The sequence below is a fragment of the Rhinopithecus roxellana genome, chromosome 5 (genome assembly GCF_007565055.1).
Source record: "Rhinopithecus roxellana isolate Shanxi Qingling chromosome 5, ASM756505v1, whole genome shotgun sequence".
In the NCBI taxonomy this organism is placed as follows: domain Eukaryota; kingdom Metazoa; phylum Chordata; class Mammalia; order Primates; family Cercopithecidae; genus Rhinopithecus; species Rhinopithecus roxellana.
In genome coordinates this window covers 148,939,409-148,955,176 of record NC_044553.1, presented here as the reverse complement: position 1 = coordinate 148,955,176, position 15,768 = coordinate 148,939,409, and positions in this window count along the sequence as shown.

Here is a 15,768-nt window from a genome sequence, read left to right as displayed (position 1 = left end):
ACAAGATCGTCAAGATCGGTCAAATGGCCTGGGTGGAGACGGGGAGCTGGGGAGTTGGGGATGGAAGCCGTTTTTAAGCCAAGAGGAATCCAAACCACACACAGTAGTCCCCTTCGCCACCACCCTCCCCCCGCCCCCTGCCATGAAGTCCATGGCTGTGTCCTCATTTCACAGATGAGGAGACAGGCACAGAGCAGCAGGCATGGCCATGTGGCCGGTCACGCAGTAGAGGGAGGCCCGGGGGCAGGAGAGGGGCGCCTAAGGCCACACAGCAGGGCTGCGCCAGTGCGCATGGCTGAGAGGCAGGTTCCAGGAGTTTCTGTGAGTTATTGCTCAACATCAAGAAAACGCTGTTCTATGAGAGGAACTTCACCAGGATCCACGGGGGAAGTGGAAGCGGTCTTGTGATAGGAGTTTCAAAGGCCTGGGCTCTGGCAAATAGGAAAAAACAGGCTGAGAAAACATATCAGGCAGGCCTGCTTGTGAGGGAACCTGGCAGACATCCAACCAGCAGTCTGGTGGCCAATCCGGTTATCAGACATGCGCTTAATCCATCATTCTGCAGCGGGCAGGTCACTGGCCACACAGGCTTCAGGCCTCCTAGCTTGAGGGAACTTGGGGTTGCCATCAGGCCCGTATGAATCAGAAATTCTGGGCTGCTCACCCTCCCAGGCACCCCCACACTGTCCCTCCTCTGCGAGTTTGCCTCTCCATTCTCTTTACCTTCACTGTCTCTGTTACCTGTGGTCTCAGTGATGCTCAACAAACCACCAAGTCCAGTGGCTTAAGAGTATGCATTTCCTTCAGCAGGGCAGTTCTGACCTTGGCTGGCCTCACCCATGTGTCTGCATCTGTGGTGAGCTGGCAGACAGGGTTTAGGTTGAGCTCTCCCACTTGTCCAGGTCCTCAGCTGGGACACCTGGGCTAGCTTGGCTCTGTTCCATGTGGCCTCTTATGCTCCAAGAGGCTAGCCCAGGCTTAAGTACACTGAGGTGGCAGTTGCAGCCTGCAAGGCCTCTCGTGGCTTAGGCTCAGGACTGGTACATCATCACTTCTGCTGCATTTCTCCCTGCTAAAGCAAGTATTGAGGCCACCCAAGATCCAGAAGGTGGAGAGGAGCAGCAGAGCCTCACTGCAAAGGGCATAGATGCATGGAGGCCTTTGTCTGGATCCACAAATGCAGCCAGTGCACAGCAAACACCATCTCCACCCCTCTTCTCTCCACCTGTTGGCATACGTACTGTTCTTCAAGGCCAACCTCAAGTCTAGCTGTTTGTGAAGTTTTACCTAAATATTCCACCCCACACCCACCATAGACTAAATGAATAGCAGGATATCTATCTGGGGCGCTGGGTCCCAAAAGGAGGTGCCTAAAAGAGAAACAGGATGTGACTGGCCCTGTGGGCTCTGGCTGGGGAACTCTGCAGCTGGGACAGGAACCCAGAGATACCAGGGCCCACCCCGGCCCAGGCCCTGGGGGAGCCCCTTCTGAGGACGAGAACCAAGCTCTGAAATCCCACGCTGCAGGCAAAGTCGGGGACTTCCACCCATCCTCCTGCCATCTACCAAGTATCCACTGAGGGCCTTCAGGTTGTTCCTGGCTCTGTGCTAGGCACTTCCACGCATCATGTCATCAAACCCTCCCAGCAACTTACAAGGTGGTTATTGCTTTCCTCCCCATTTTACAGATGAGGAAACCAAGGAAATCAAGGGTGTTTGAGTGACCGACCGAAAGTCACACAGCTAGGAAGTAAAGGAGCCAGGATACAAGCCTAGAGCCCTGGTTTTACCTGAAACCAAAACCAGAAGTTCCTCTTCCAGCTGCCACCACCTCTCTGAGTATCAGCCTTGCTAATGACAATGGTAACATCAGCTCCGCGGCATGCTTCTAAGCACTGTGCATTAATGTGATCAGTTAATAAAAGCATCTTGCCGTAATTAATTTGCTCCTCTCAATAACCCTTTGAGGTAGGTACAATCTTTACTGCCATTTGACAGATGAGGCACAGGGAGGTTAATGGATTTGCCTAAGGTCACACCACTCGGAAGTGACAGAGGCAGACTTTGAATCTTCAGCACTGAACCTTGCTACCACACACTCACCATTTTTGTTGTCAGGATTTCATAGGCTCAGGGTCCAAGGGGACTGGGGCATGCCAGAGGGGCGGGAAGGTAGGATGCAGAGCCAAAATAGGAGACACTGGAGCCAGGACAGGAGCCCAGAGAGGAGAGGAGCAGCAGAGCATGGTCTCTGGCAGCCTGTGTCCCTCCTTTCCAAGTCATGATGCCAACCAGAAGCCCTGATCGAGGGTGGTGCTGAAGAGGCTCTGGGAGGAGACCGGGATGGTGGCGCATATGGCCGTGCCACCCTAGACCGCCCTCCAGGGAGGGTTCTGATGGCCTGGTTTGGCATTTCTGCAGAAGCATCAGCTGGGAACACGTACGGGGCGGGGAGGGCAGTGAGAGGAGATGGAACTGCAGACTGGGCAGACTGGGTTCCCCATTAGCCAGGCCATATGTCCAAATGTGGACAAATAAGTGCGAGCAGGCACCAAGCCTGGCAAGCCCAGCTGCAGAACAGCACGGGGAGAGCTCGCCCTGGGAAGCATGGCAGTGGGCTGCAGAAAATAGGGAGGCTGCTGTGTACCCTGCCTGAGGCTGACACCTGCTGTCAACCACCCTCTCTTCTAGCCACCCTGGGAGGCAGGGACGATGGAGGCTTGGAGAAATTCATTGATTTGCCTGAGTTCACAGAGGGACTAATTGGGGAGGGCAGGATTTGAACCCAGGCCTGCCTAATTCTAAAGCGCGTCCTTAGTCAATGCCCCAGACCCCTGGCCAGTTTGTAGGGTTAGAAGGAGTGCCCCCTTGGGCCTCAATGATAGTGGCTGGATTGGCTGACACCCCACCCAGCCTGCCGGAGGGGCACAAAATAACCTAGGCCCTGAGTAAGTGGGCAAGTCCTGGGCTCGCATTCCAAGATGGGCCCTCAGAGGGCATGAGACAATAGCACTGGGCTTAAGATAAGAATTGTGACCTCTAGTTAATGGAACACTTTTCTGTGCCAGGCACCAGCTAATGCAGTACATCTGTGAACCATCGCTTGCTCCTCACAGCAGGACCATGGGATAGATGTCATTACCATCCTCCCCACGTTATAGATGAGGACATTGAAGAGAGGTGACATCTAAATGCAACCTGGAATCCTGGATTAGATCCCAGAACAGAAAAAGGACATTGGTGGAAAAACTGGAGACATCTGGATAAAGTCTGGAGTGGAGTTAATGGCAATGTACCAATGTCAATTTTTTAGTTTTGATGAATGCACCAGGTAATGTCAGATGCTAACGTTAGGTGACACTGGGCAAACAGTATACAGGGACTCTTGCTGCAACTCTTTTGTAGATCTAAAATTCTCTCAAAATAAAATGTTTAAAAATCAGAGAGGTTGAGTGACTTGCCTGAGGTCACACAGCTGGTGGGTGCCACAGTGAGGATTAGGTCCCAGGTCGTCTGGCTGCAGAGCCCAAGCTGTGACCACCACACTCTGCCAACTCAGGGGGGCCACTCTGTCACCTGCCCCTCCCTAGAAGGCTTTCACCCAGGGCTGCAGGTGCCTGTGGGCATTGTGTCAGAGGGTGGACAAGCCTATGCCCAGCGCTGTGGCAGGAGGTGCCAGGGTAGAGCTCCCCACAACGCAGTGTTGGAGGGAGAAGCACACATACCTGGGTCTGTGCTCAGTCCCAGCCCTGCCCCATCCTAGCCCCAGGACCTTGGATGAGCAAATTCTTCTTTCAGATGTCTTCAATTGTCCAAATCCTGACTGTCTTCTGATGCCCGATCCAGCTCCCATTCTCTCCCTCTTGCCATTGCTTCTCCTTGGGCATCTTCTTTGCATGTGGAAAAAATGGGGTTCCAGACTGGATATTCCCAGTCCACCCTACTCCCCACAACCAACCAGCTACGTTCCTTGATGTCCTTGGCATTGCTCACTGTCAGAAATAAGAGCTGGCCAGACGCAGTGGCTCACACCTATAATCCCAGCACTTTGGGAGGCCAAGGTGGGTGGATCATCTGAGGTCAGGAGTTCGAAACCAGCTACTTGGGAGGCTGAGGCAGAAGAATCTCTTGAACCTGGGAGGCAGAGGCTGCAGTGAGCCGAGATTGTGCCATTGCACTCCAGTCTGGGCAACAGAGTGAGACTCTGTCTCAAAAAAAAGAAAGAAAAAAATAAGAACTTCCCCTGAGAGGTGCCAGACAAGGCCCCTGTTCTGCAGGGTCTTCCTCCCAGCTCTGAGGCTCTGATAACTCCCATACTTCCCTTTGTTCTCTGATGTAAATGTGGCTGCTGCTTCCTGCAGTTTCCACCTCTATGTTACTCTGGTGTCTCCTTCTCACCTTTTCAGTTCTCCAAAACAGAGGGAATGGCATCGGGGAGAAAAGGGGGCTTGGACTGGGCAGGTGTTCAATTGTTATATTGAATACTGTAAGTTTCTTGTATTAAATTCTATTGGAAAAATAAAACCAACAAGTGCTATGTGACCCACAGGTGGACCTGAAGAATGGGACCACCTATTCCCAAGGCCCGAAACCCCATTAACTACAGTGCCTGTGCCACCTATCTGGCATAGCTTTGGGAGGTTGACCAGCCTGTGCTTGAATCCAAACTCTACCACTTATTTGCTACGTGAACTTGGCCTTGTTTCTTAACCTCTCAGAGCCTCAGGGCTTTTTTTTTTTTTTTCCATCTGTGAAATGGAAATAATCATACCTGCTTTCTAAGGCTGTTGCAAGAATTCAACGAGATAATACATACGTGGCACTTCTCACAGAGTCCGACAATGAGAGTTCAGTAAATGGTAGCTTTTGTTATTGTTATGGGGATCAACTTTGGAGAGATTCTTACGCGACAAAGGAAGGAGTTCATTTCATCTTTGTGTGTGGCTGACAGCCTCACGTGGAGAAAAATTCCCTTTGTGGCTGTATCAGTTAGAACTGCTGCATTTAAAATCACTTCAAAACTCTGTTGCTTAGGCCAGGACCAGTGGCTCACGCCTGTAATCCCAGCACTTTGGGAGGCCTAGGTGGGCGGATCATTTGAGGTCAGGAGTTCAAGAGCAGCCTGGCCAACATGGTGAAACCCCATCTCTACTAAAAATACAAAAATTAGCCGAGTGTGGTGGCACACGTCTGTAATACCAGCTACTCAGGAGGCTGAGGCACGAGAATCGCTTCAACCTGGGAGGTGGAGGTTACAGTCAGCTGAGATCATGTCACTGCACTCCAGCCTGGGTGACAGCGTGAAACCCTGTCTCAAAAAAGAAAACAAACAAACAAAAACAACAAAAAACTCCATTGCTTAAAACAGCAGTCATGTATTTTTTGTTTTTTGTGTGTCTGTGCATTGGCTGGGGGTCGGCTGACTTACACTGAGTTGATTTGGTGGTTCTTCAGATCTTTATGGACTCATGCATAAGTCTGCAGCTAGCCAGCTTGAGATGGCTGTACTGCACATGTCTTTGTCCTGCTCCATAGATCACGACACTAGCCTGAGCATATTCTTCTTACGGTGATGTCAGAGGTGCAAGGGGACAAGCTCCGTCATGCAAGTGCTGTGTCGTGTTTGTTAACATCCTATTGGCCAAAGCAGGTCACATGACTGAGGCTAGATCAAAGAGTAAGGAACTGCCCCCTGCCCACCGTAGGGGGACACTGCAAAGTTACACGGCAAAGGACATAGTTATAGGGAAAGGTGAAGTACTGGGTCCATTAATGTCATCAAACTACCACACTCTGTGCCCATGACCCCAATTATCCAGTATGCAAAATTCATTTTCTCCCATCTCAGGACTCCAAAACAACCCCAAAACAACCAATGGCTTCGAGCCAAAGTCCACTTTCTCATGATCTCATCAGGTTCAGATGCAGCTCCTCATAATCCAGAGATCTATGGGTAAGTTTTCCATCTTACCTGCAGTAAACATTGCCACTCAAACAGGGGAAGAAACAGAAGCCCATAGCCATCACTGGTCCATAGCAATTCTGAAATCCTGCTAGGAAAATGTTTCCAGTTGCCCTTGTTCTGGCAGTAGGTAACATTCCCTGATTAGCTCCCAGATTTCCATCCAGAGAGAGGTTCATCTCCATTTTCTGCTTGGCTCCCGCTCCAGCCTCTGCGAAGTTCTCCCTTTTCTATCACCCTCCTTAGTCGCTTCTGAAGGCATTGTAAAACACATCTTTTAGGCAGTCTTCTCAGACTGCTTCCTACCCAGAGGTCTTTTTGCATTTTAAACTTTGGTATTTTTTCATGCAGGCTGGGAGTTCTGTTGCCAATACAGCACTCTGAAAACTTGATGGGTTCCCTGTGCCTTGGATTCCATTCTACTCCATGTGCTAAAAGTCATATCAACAGAACACATTCAAACTTCTGTATATTCTTTCTTTTTTTTTTTTTTTTTTTTTTGAGACAGAGCCTCACTCTGTTGCCCAGGCTGGAGTGCAGTGGTGCAATCTCAGCTCACTACAACCTCTGCCTCCCAGATTCAAGCGATTCTCATGCCTCAGCCTCCCGAGTAGCTGGGTTACAGGCAAGCACCGCCATGCCCAGCTAATTTTTGTATTTTTAGTAGAGATGGGGTTTTGCCATGTTGTCAGACTGGTCTCGATCTCCTGACCTCAGGTGATCTGCCCACCTCTGCCTCCCAAAGTGCTGGAATTACAGGTGTGAGCCACTGCACTCAGTCTTTTCTATATTCTTTCTAATACTACTTTCAAATCAGGCAGTTATTTTCTGAGGTCATCTCTTTTTTTGCAGTACCTTATCAAACACAACCATAAAAGTCAAAGGATGCTTTCAGTAGTCTGCCTAGAAATCTCTTTGCCCAAGACCAAGAGTTCATTAGATACATTTGTTTCCCAATAAGTTACTAAAGACAACAATTTTACCTAATCATTCCCTATTACACAATGGGATTGCCACTTCTTCCACCCCCAATTGCAGTTTCTTTGCTATTTTTCCTGACTCTCCTAATAGTTTACTCATTCCTACCACTCAGTCCTAAAAAACCAATGCTGCGTATTTTAAGTTTTGTTATGACAGCACCACACTTCTGGGTACCAATTTATGTACCTTTAGCAGTTGTTCCATAATGAACTATCCCAAATCTCTGTGGCTCAAAATAGCAATCATTCCTCATTCCTCACATGTCTGTTGGTCAGCTGGGGATTGGCTGATTGAGGCTGAGCTTGACTGGTTCTCCTCCGCTCCACTGAGCTTTGATCTAGGTGATCAGCCGCCTTAGTCTGGTTCAGCTGGGGATGCCCTTGTTCCACGTGTCTCTCACCTCCTGCTGGGACCAGTGGGCTAGCCTGGGTATGTCCACCTGAAGGCAATGATAGTGGCACAAGACAGGAAACTCAGTCCTGCAAGCCCTTTGCAAGTCTCTGCTTGAGCCATATCTGCTATCACCCCATTGACCAAAACACGTGACTGAGGTCAAATCTCAAAATCAAGAGGTAGGGAAGTACCTCCCACCTACCATAAGGAGGCCACTGCAAAGTTCCATGGCAAAGGGTGTGTACAGAGGGAGGGCTGAAGAGTGGGAGCCATCATGAAACCTGCCACTGTGGCCTAAGGCAAATACTCTCATACTTCTATTTCTCTGCACCTGCTCTTTCTCTTACTGGAATATTCCTTATAATTGTACAATCAGGTTGTATCTTCATTTTTCAGATGAAGGATCTGAAACTCGAAGAGGTGAGGTCGCTTCGTCAAGATCACAACAGCTATCAAGTGGCAGAATCTACATTTGAATCTAGACCTGTTTGGACACATGTTTGGTGCCTACTAGAGCATATGAAATGTTGGGTACAAAAAAATAGAGGCCGGGCGCGGTGGCTCAAGCCTGTAATCCCAGCACTTTGGGAGGCCAAGACGGGTGGATCACGAGGTCAGGAGATCGAGACCATCCTGGCTAACATGGTGAAACCCCGTCTCTACTAAAAAATACAAAAAACTAGCCGGGTGAGGTGGCGGGCGCCTGTAGTCCCAGCTACTCGGGAGGCTGAGGCAGGAGAATGGCATAAACCCGGGAGGCAGAGCTTCCAGTGAGCTGAGATCCGGCCACTGCACTCCAGCCTGGGCGACAGAGTGAGACTCCGTCTCAAAAAAAAAAAAAAAAAAAAAGAAGAAAGAATAAATAAGACCTAGCATTTGACCACACAACAGGGTAATTATAGTCAAAATAATTTAATTGTACATTTAAAAATACCTAGAAGAGGCCGGGCGTGGTGGCTCATGCCTGTAATCCCAGCACTTTGGGAAGCTGAGACGGGTGGATCCCTCGAGGTCAGGAGTTCGAGACCAGCCTGGCAACATGGTGAAACCTCATCTCTACTAAAAATACAAAAATTAGCCGGGCACAGTGGTGCATGCCTGTAATCCCAGCTACTCCAGAGGCTGAGGCACGAGAATCGCATGAACCTGGGAGGCAGAGGTCGTGGTGGCTGAGATCCCACCACTGCACTCTAGCCTGGGTGACACAGTGAGACTCTGTCTCAAAGAAGACAAAAAATAGAAAAAACTAGAAGAGTATAACACAAAGGATAAATACTTGAGGGAATGGACAGTCTGTTTTCCATGCTGTGATTATTACGCCCTGCATGCCTGTATCAAAATATCTCATGTATCCATAAATACATATACCTACTATGTACCCACAAAAATTAAAAATTAAAAAAAAAAGTATACACAATGAAAGGCAAGTCACTTCTGTGATGGTCGTATCCATAGGGTTCTTGAATTGTAGAACCTAATTTTGGCTCACAAGCAGAGGAAAAAAGTGCCATTTATTAGGAACAAACTGGGTAGGTTATAGAAGTTAAAGAAAAGCTGAAGAAACAAAGGCAGTTTCAGAAAACTTTGTCAGAAGTGGGGTTTTGGAGGGCACCCCGTGAGGGGTGACTCAAGGCTTCTTTGTCACTCAGCCTAAGTGACACGCACCCAGAGAGTCTGATTGGCCCAGCCTGAGCATTGTGCCCACCCGCTGATCTCATGGGATGGAAGAGGGGTGGTTTCTTAAAAAGAAATGGTGACTGACATGGTGGCTCATCCCTGTAGTCCCAGCACTTTGGGAGGTTGAGGTGGGAGGATCATCTGAGCCTGGGAGTTTGAGACCAGCCTGGGCAACATAGGGAGATCTCATCTCTACAAAAATTAAAAAATCATAATAAGCTGGTTGTGGTAACTTACACCTGTGGGTCTCTGCTACTCAGGAGGCTGAGGTGAGAGGATTGTTTGAACCCAGGAGGTTAAGGCTGCCGTGGACTGTGTTTGATCTATTGTGCTCCAGCCTAGGTGACAGGGTGACAGAGACAGACCCTGGCTCAAAAAAAAAAAAAAAAACAAAACAAAACAAAAAAACAAGGAAAGAAAGAGAGAGAGAGAGAGACAGAGAGAGAAAGGAAGAAAGGAAGAAAAGATAGAAAGAAAGAAAGAAAGAAAGAAAGAAAGAGAGAGAGAGAGAGAGAGAGAGAGAGAGAGAAAGAAAGAAAGAAAGAAAGAAAGAAAGAAAGAAAGAAAGAAAGAAAGAAAGAAAGAAAGAAAGAAAGAAAGAAAGAAAAAGAAAGAAAGAAAGAAAAAGAAAGAGAAAGAGAAAGAAAAGCAAGCCTGAGTGAGTGAAATTAGCACAGAAAGGAGAAAGGAGGAGGAAATCTCGCTCTGGGAAAGCTCATTTGCTTCATTTCCTTTACAGTGCAATTGTTGGGGTCATGGACTGAGAACTAGGCTGTCTGGGTATACAATCCTGACTTCGCCGATGACTAGTTGTTTTAACTAATACAGTCAGGGCACTTAGCCTTGCTGTGCCTCAGAGTCCTCATTGGTGAAATGCTATTGTGCAATAACCCATCAGCCTCAGTGGGTTATTGTGAAATGTAAATGAACTCACCTGTGTCATGAGCCCTGTCATGCATGTGTAATGAGCATTCCATTTGTGTCACTGTGTCAGGGGAACCGGGAGAGCAAGTGGAGCACTTAGGAAACATCCACTCCCGGGAGAGACAGCACAGGCTGCCAAGGTGGGGCCTGCTAGCCAAGGCACCTGAGGCCATGGCCAGGTGTGTCCCCTGGCCTGGAGAGGCACAGAGAGCTGCCAAGCCGGTCCTACTCCTGGGCGCTCTGTTTCTGGATGGAGGAGTTCTGAGAACTCAGGGGATGCAGCTGCTGTTAAGTCACCATCACAGAAGGTTCCCTTGCAGAATGGGACAAGCTCACTTTCCTGTTTCTGAGTCTCCTGTTTCTGGTATTGCCGTTGGGGCCTCCTGGGTGCTGGAACCAGAGTCGCGGAGGGTATGGCTTCCTGCACTGGTACCAGATGAGAAGGCATGTGGGCAGGCGGAATGAGCGCTAGACTTTGTTCCAGAGATTCTGCCTGAACTGTCGCTCCACCCTCCCATGAGCTACGTGGACTTGAGCAGACTCCTCTCAAGCTGACAGTGTCATCTGTCCAGGGAGCGGGGAGGCCCAAGGGCTCCAAGCGCTACCGCAACTTCGATCCTGACACTCAGAGCTTAACCCCAGAGCCAGTGCCACCTTTTCCTGTCTCTGACCCCAGGGTCTTGTTTGTTTCCAGCATGACCAGGTGGCTCTTCAGTGCCACCCTCTATGACTTGTCTTTGCTTTTCTGCTTAAGCAGGCTCCAGGGTTAAATCAGGCCAATAAAAGCATTGGGTTACTCGACTCTGTGTGGGCGGACCCCACCTTATGCAGACCTGGTATTGCCCGATGGCAAGAGGATGGCGGAGGCCTGTCTTCAGTCCCCTCACTGGGGTTTCTGATGGTGTGTGCTGGCCAGGCACTGGGCTGGGCAGTGGGTGGGGTGACCCGGAGAGGTAGGGTGAGCGCCCTCAGTTAGAGGTAGGAGGCAGCGTATGCTTGGCTCAGAGAGGCACAAAGCGCAGGGGAGCTTCCTGGGACCCTTTGCTTATGGCCACACTCCACAGGCCGCCAGGCAGGATGTGCCCCCAGCCTGGCTGTTCTCTCATAATCTCATGATCTCAAGAAAGGAAATCAGGTTAGCCTGACAGGCTCGTCTTTTACAAAGCGGCTTGTTTTTTGTAAGGTTTGTTTCATTGCCCTACGTGACCCTAGACTGCAAGAAATCCAGTAGACAAGACCATCAGCCACTCGGATGGTGGAATGGGAAAGGACCGTGGGTCTCGCCCAGTCCCATCCGCTCATTTTTTAACCTTTTTAAAAAAATTAAGCCAGGTGGCCAGAGTTTCACATCCTGGCTCTGCCACGGGGCAGCTTCAAGCGTCATTGTGCCTGTTTTCCCACCTGTCAAAAGGGAACAGCACTGTTCTCTTTCAAGATAAAATAATGATGCCAATAAAATGTGCTGGGTGGTTGTAAGCCTCAAATGACCTAAGACATGGGCATATTTACAGCAGTGCCACACATGTCTCCAGGGCTCCCCAACATCCAGTCCAGTGCCTGCTGCTCCACCTGAGGCTGGGGGGTCCCTGGAGAAAGCTCTGTGCCCTCCTGGAAGGGGCTATGTCAGGAGCACCCTGGAGGACCTGCCCTAGCCCAGGGGCTTGGCCAAGCCATTATTCTGACCACTCTGCCCCCTCCCCAGACACTTTGACCCCCGTGTTGTAATTTCCAGGCTGCCATTCCCACACGCCAGGCTCTACCAGTCCTATTTGCTCAGGTATTCATTTCCTCACCCTTCCCATCTCCCCTCTTCAGCCAAGAATCCCTCCCTCCCCACAAATCTCATCCCAGCTGCTAATTTCTTCTGAAAACCTGATCCTCTCTGCCTGCTAGGATGTAAATGACTTGCCAGGGGCTCCACTTAAGAGGATATGAGGAAACCACTTTATGCCCCTGTTGGAAGCTGTTTGCTTAATAGCGCTTTTCAAGGTGTTGTTCAAGACTGGGGAGGTCTCTGGCATGAAGCTGAGGGTCCAGGCAAAGGCAGGGGTAACATGAAGGAATAATTGTCCAAGCAGAAGCTGGAAGAGTTGGCCCTGCGGGCATCTAGCTGCCATAAAATGCCATGATTTTATGTTAGTTTTGTGTCAGCCTCATGTGCAAGAGTGAGGAGAAAATTCAAAGCTTGGAGAAGAAATCCAGAACATCAATGTTTCCATCAGCTTCATTTACTGACTGTTGAACTGAGAGACGAGGATGCCTGACGTGTTCTTAGGGGCCGATTCTGACACTTTGTCCTAACTTCTATATTAAGAAGTGACACAGGAAAAATTAAAAATGACTGTCCTTCATTTGCACAGGACAAATGAAAGGACATGTTGTTTTTGGCTGTCCAGCATCCATCCCCTTTCTAATTATATCCCCGTTTCCTTTTGGGGAATTACCTCCCTGCCACATTTTTTGTCTCAGTGGGAAGATGATTCCAGGTACAGCACCCTACCGTGAAGCACAGGGGATAGAGGCTCCTCATCTGGGGCCTGTGATCTCGGCTCAGCCATAGGGACCATCTCCTCCGTTCTCAGGTTACTTAGTCCACCATATTGCTGGAAATGGAAGTCACCACCAGCAGCTGGTCACTCTGGGTAGTGGAGTGAGCAGAAGGCATAGCTCACATCCAGCTTTGCCATGACTAGTTATGTGACCTTTGATGTGTTGTTTATCTTCTCTGGGGCCCCATTTTTTTCACTGGTGTAACAGCCAAATGTCACAACAGTGATTTTGAGTAAAAGAGGCTGAACATAAATAACACATATTATATGAGTCCATTTATATACAGTTCAGGAACAGGCAACACTAAACTTTATTATTTAAGGATGCATACATAGCAAAATCATTTTTTAAAAAGGAAATGGGCCAGGCACAGTGGCTCACGCCTGTAATCCCAGCACTTTGGGAGGCCGAGGCAGGTGGATCACTTGAGGTCAAGTGTTGGAGATCAGCCTGGCCAACATGGTGAAACCCGGTCTGTACTAAAAATACAAAAATTAGCTGGGTGTAGTGTGGCATGTCTGTAATCCCAGCTACTTGGGAGGCTGAGGCAGGAGAATCACTCGAACCTGGGAGGCAGAGGTTGCAATGAGCCGAGATCACGCCACTGCACTCCAGCCTGGGTGACAAAGTGAGACTGTGTCTCAAAACGAAAAATAAAATAAAATGAATTTTAAAAAATAAAAGGGAAATGATCTTCATGAAAGTAAAGCAATGAGTACCTAGGAGACAGAGGGACTGTGAGTGAGGAGGGCCACCTGGGGAGGCTGGTATCATTCTGTCATTCAACCTTGACCTGGGTTGTTGGTTACACAGGTATTTTCCTTATGATTATTACAATTACAGTCATTCATAACAGTTTCCATTTGTGTATGTCCTTTTCTGTATGTCTGCCATGATAATGATGATGAAGAAGAAAAAAATGGATGATGGATTTAAAGAGTCCTGTCAACTGAAGTGCTGCCCAGATATTAGGGCTCAGGAAGAACCTCCTCTTCCCACCTGTCCTTTTTCTCTAGGTTCAGAATCCAGAATGTCCACACTAAAAGGAATCATTGTGGTCCAGCCTCCCATGCCCCGTTTTACAGAGGGGCAAACTGAGGCCTAAGAAGGTAAAGACATCTCCTCTTCCCTCTCTCCCCCTACCCTTCCAAGGGTTCCAGCCCTGAGATGTATGCCCTCCTGTACCCTAATGCTCCCTTCTTGCTTTGAGCACCTGGAGTGTGTGTGTGAGTCCAGCCACCTTGGAATTTAGAGCCCACAGGGCGTTCCCTCTCCTTGGGAACCAGTTCCAGTGCCTTCTATCTCAGGCTGAAAAAAAACCATTTGCAATTTCCTCCCACCCACGACTCCCTTCAGATGCGCTCAGCCTCAGGCGTGGTCGAGGGCTTTATTATTTTTTAAAGAACGCACACACACCCTCCCAAGCTCCCATCAGCCCTCTGAGCATCCTTCTGCAAACCTCTCCAAAGGCATAAAAACCAGCCTGGGGAAAGGGCTGGGCCTGCTGCAGGTGAATCTAAGATCTGGTTCAGACATTACGAGTGTGCAAGAGGCTCCCTTGTCTCCTTGTTCCCTCAGCAGATGCAGCCTTATTTCCCTTTGAATAAATTGCCTCCAGCTTGGTGCAACCAGGAACTTTACAAGCAGTCCTGCTCCCAAGCCCAGTAATTTGCCAGAAATTAGCAGTGACTAAGATGCACCAGCCTCTCTTTGTTCTGGGCAGTGGGGATCATCTTGTCCTGAGTTTTCATTTTCAGCACTGGTCAGAGAGCTGTGGACACTCAGCCACCCAGAGGCCCCAGGCCTGGGGTTAGGGGCAGCGGTGCTGCTCTTCCCTGATATTTGCCTTTGTCCCTGTGGCCTTGCTCAGGCTGAGGAGGGAGGTGCCACTGACTTTCCATGACATTTGTTCTTCTTTGTTTCTTTCCCATTTCCTTCTCACTTGTCTTCCAGAATAAGAAAGAAACAAAGAGGCAGACAGAAGGCCATTTTCACTGCTTTGTTAAAAATGGAAAGTTTTGTGATAGACTGGTGAGATCCTCCAAGTCCCTGGCCTCTAAGAGCCAGAGGGTAAAGGCCACTGAGTCTGTTGACCCGTAACCTGTCAACTCGTGGGCCCAGCCCAGGCACAAAGCCACAGAAACACGGCCACCACCCCAGTGAAATGGACTCCATCTATGAAGATCTGTTTCTGGGCCCAGCTCTGCAATTTAGAGGTTGGGTAATTTTGTGCATTTCACCTCTCCAAGCTTCGGTTTATGCATGTGTAGAATGGGTATGATGTGGTAGAATTAGATATGATCCACCGGATAAGATGAAGAGGCAAGACTGGCTACATAATTTGCAGGACCCAAAGCAAAATGAAAACGTGCAACCCCTCGTTCAAAAATTATTAAAACACTTCAGCCAGGCGTAGTGGCTCACGCCTGTAATCCCAGCACTTTGGGAGGCCGAGGCGGGTGGATCACAAGGTCAGGAGATCGAGACCATCCTGGCTAACACAGTGAAACCCCGTCTCTACTAAAAATACAAAAAAATTAGCCGGGCGTAGTGGCGGGCACCTGTGGTCCCAGCTACTGGGGAGGCTGAGGCAGGACAATGGCGTGAACCCAGGAGGTAGAGCTTGCAGTGAGCCGAGATTCAAGCAAGAGTTGAACCCAGTTCTGACGAGAAGGCCCACAGCCTTTCCAGCTTCATAGACAACTCCAGCAAGCAGACATGAGTGGGGAGGAGAGTCCCAAATCTCAGCTGAAATTCAAAGGGCAAGGTCTCCCTTAAAGGGGTGGGGATGGGCTGGGGGCCTCTTTCTCACTTGGATGCCCACCAAGTCTCCAGCCCTAGCCATAGCCCTTGATGCTAGAGAACCTCCTGGAATCATTGGCTCCTCCTCGGCTGGTTAAGAGCCAAGGGCCTAGAGACCTTTCGAGCAACTGCTTAGAAGCCTGGGAGTCACCAGGGTGAGAAGCAACATCAACAGGGCCACACAGAGGGCCTTGGGCACCAATCCAAATGTCCCAACCATTCTCAAAGGGACAAAGAGAGGTGACATTGCAAGCCAGACGTGACTGCAAAACTGACTTCAATTTTGTAAATGCACCATCTGCCATTGAGAATATAAATATGGTCATTCCATCAACAAAGCAAGTACGTTTCTTTCCAACTCAAAAATGTAGCAGAGGCCAGGTACGGTGGCTCATGCCTGTAGTCCCAGAACTTTGGAAGGCCGAGGCAGGTGGATCTCTTGAGATGAGAAGTTGGAAACCAGTCTGGCCAACATGGCG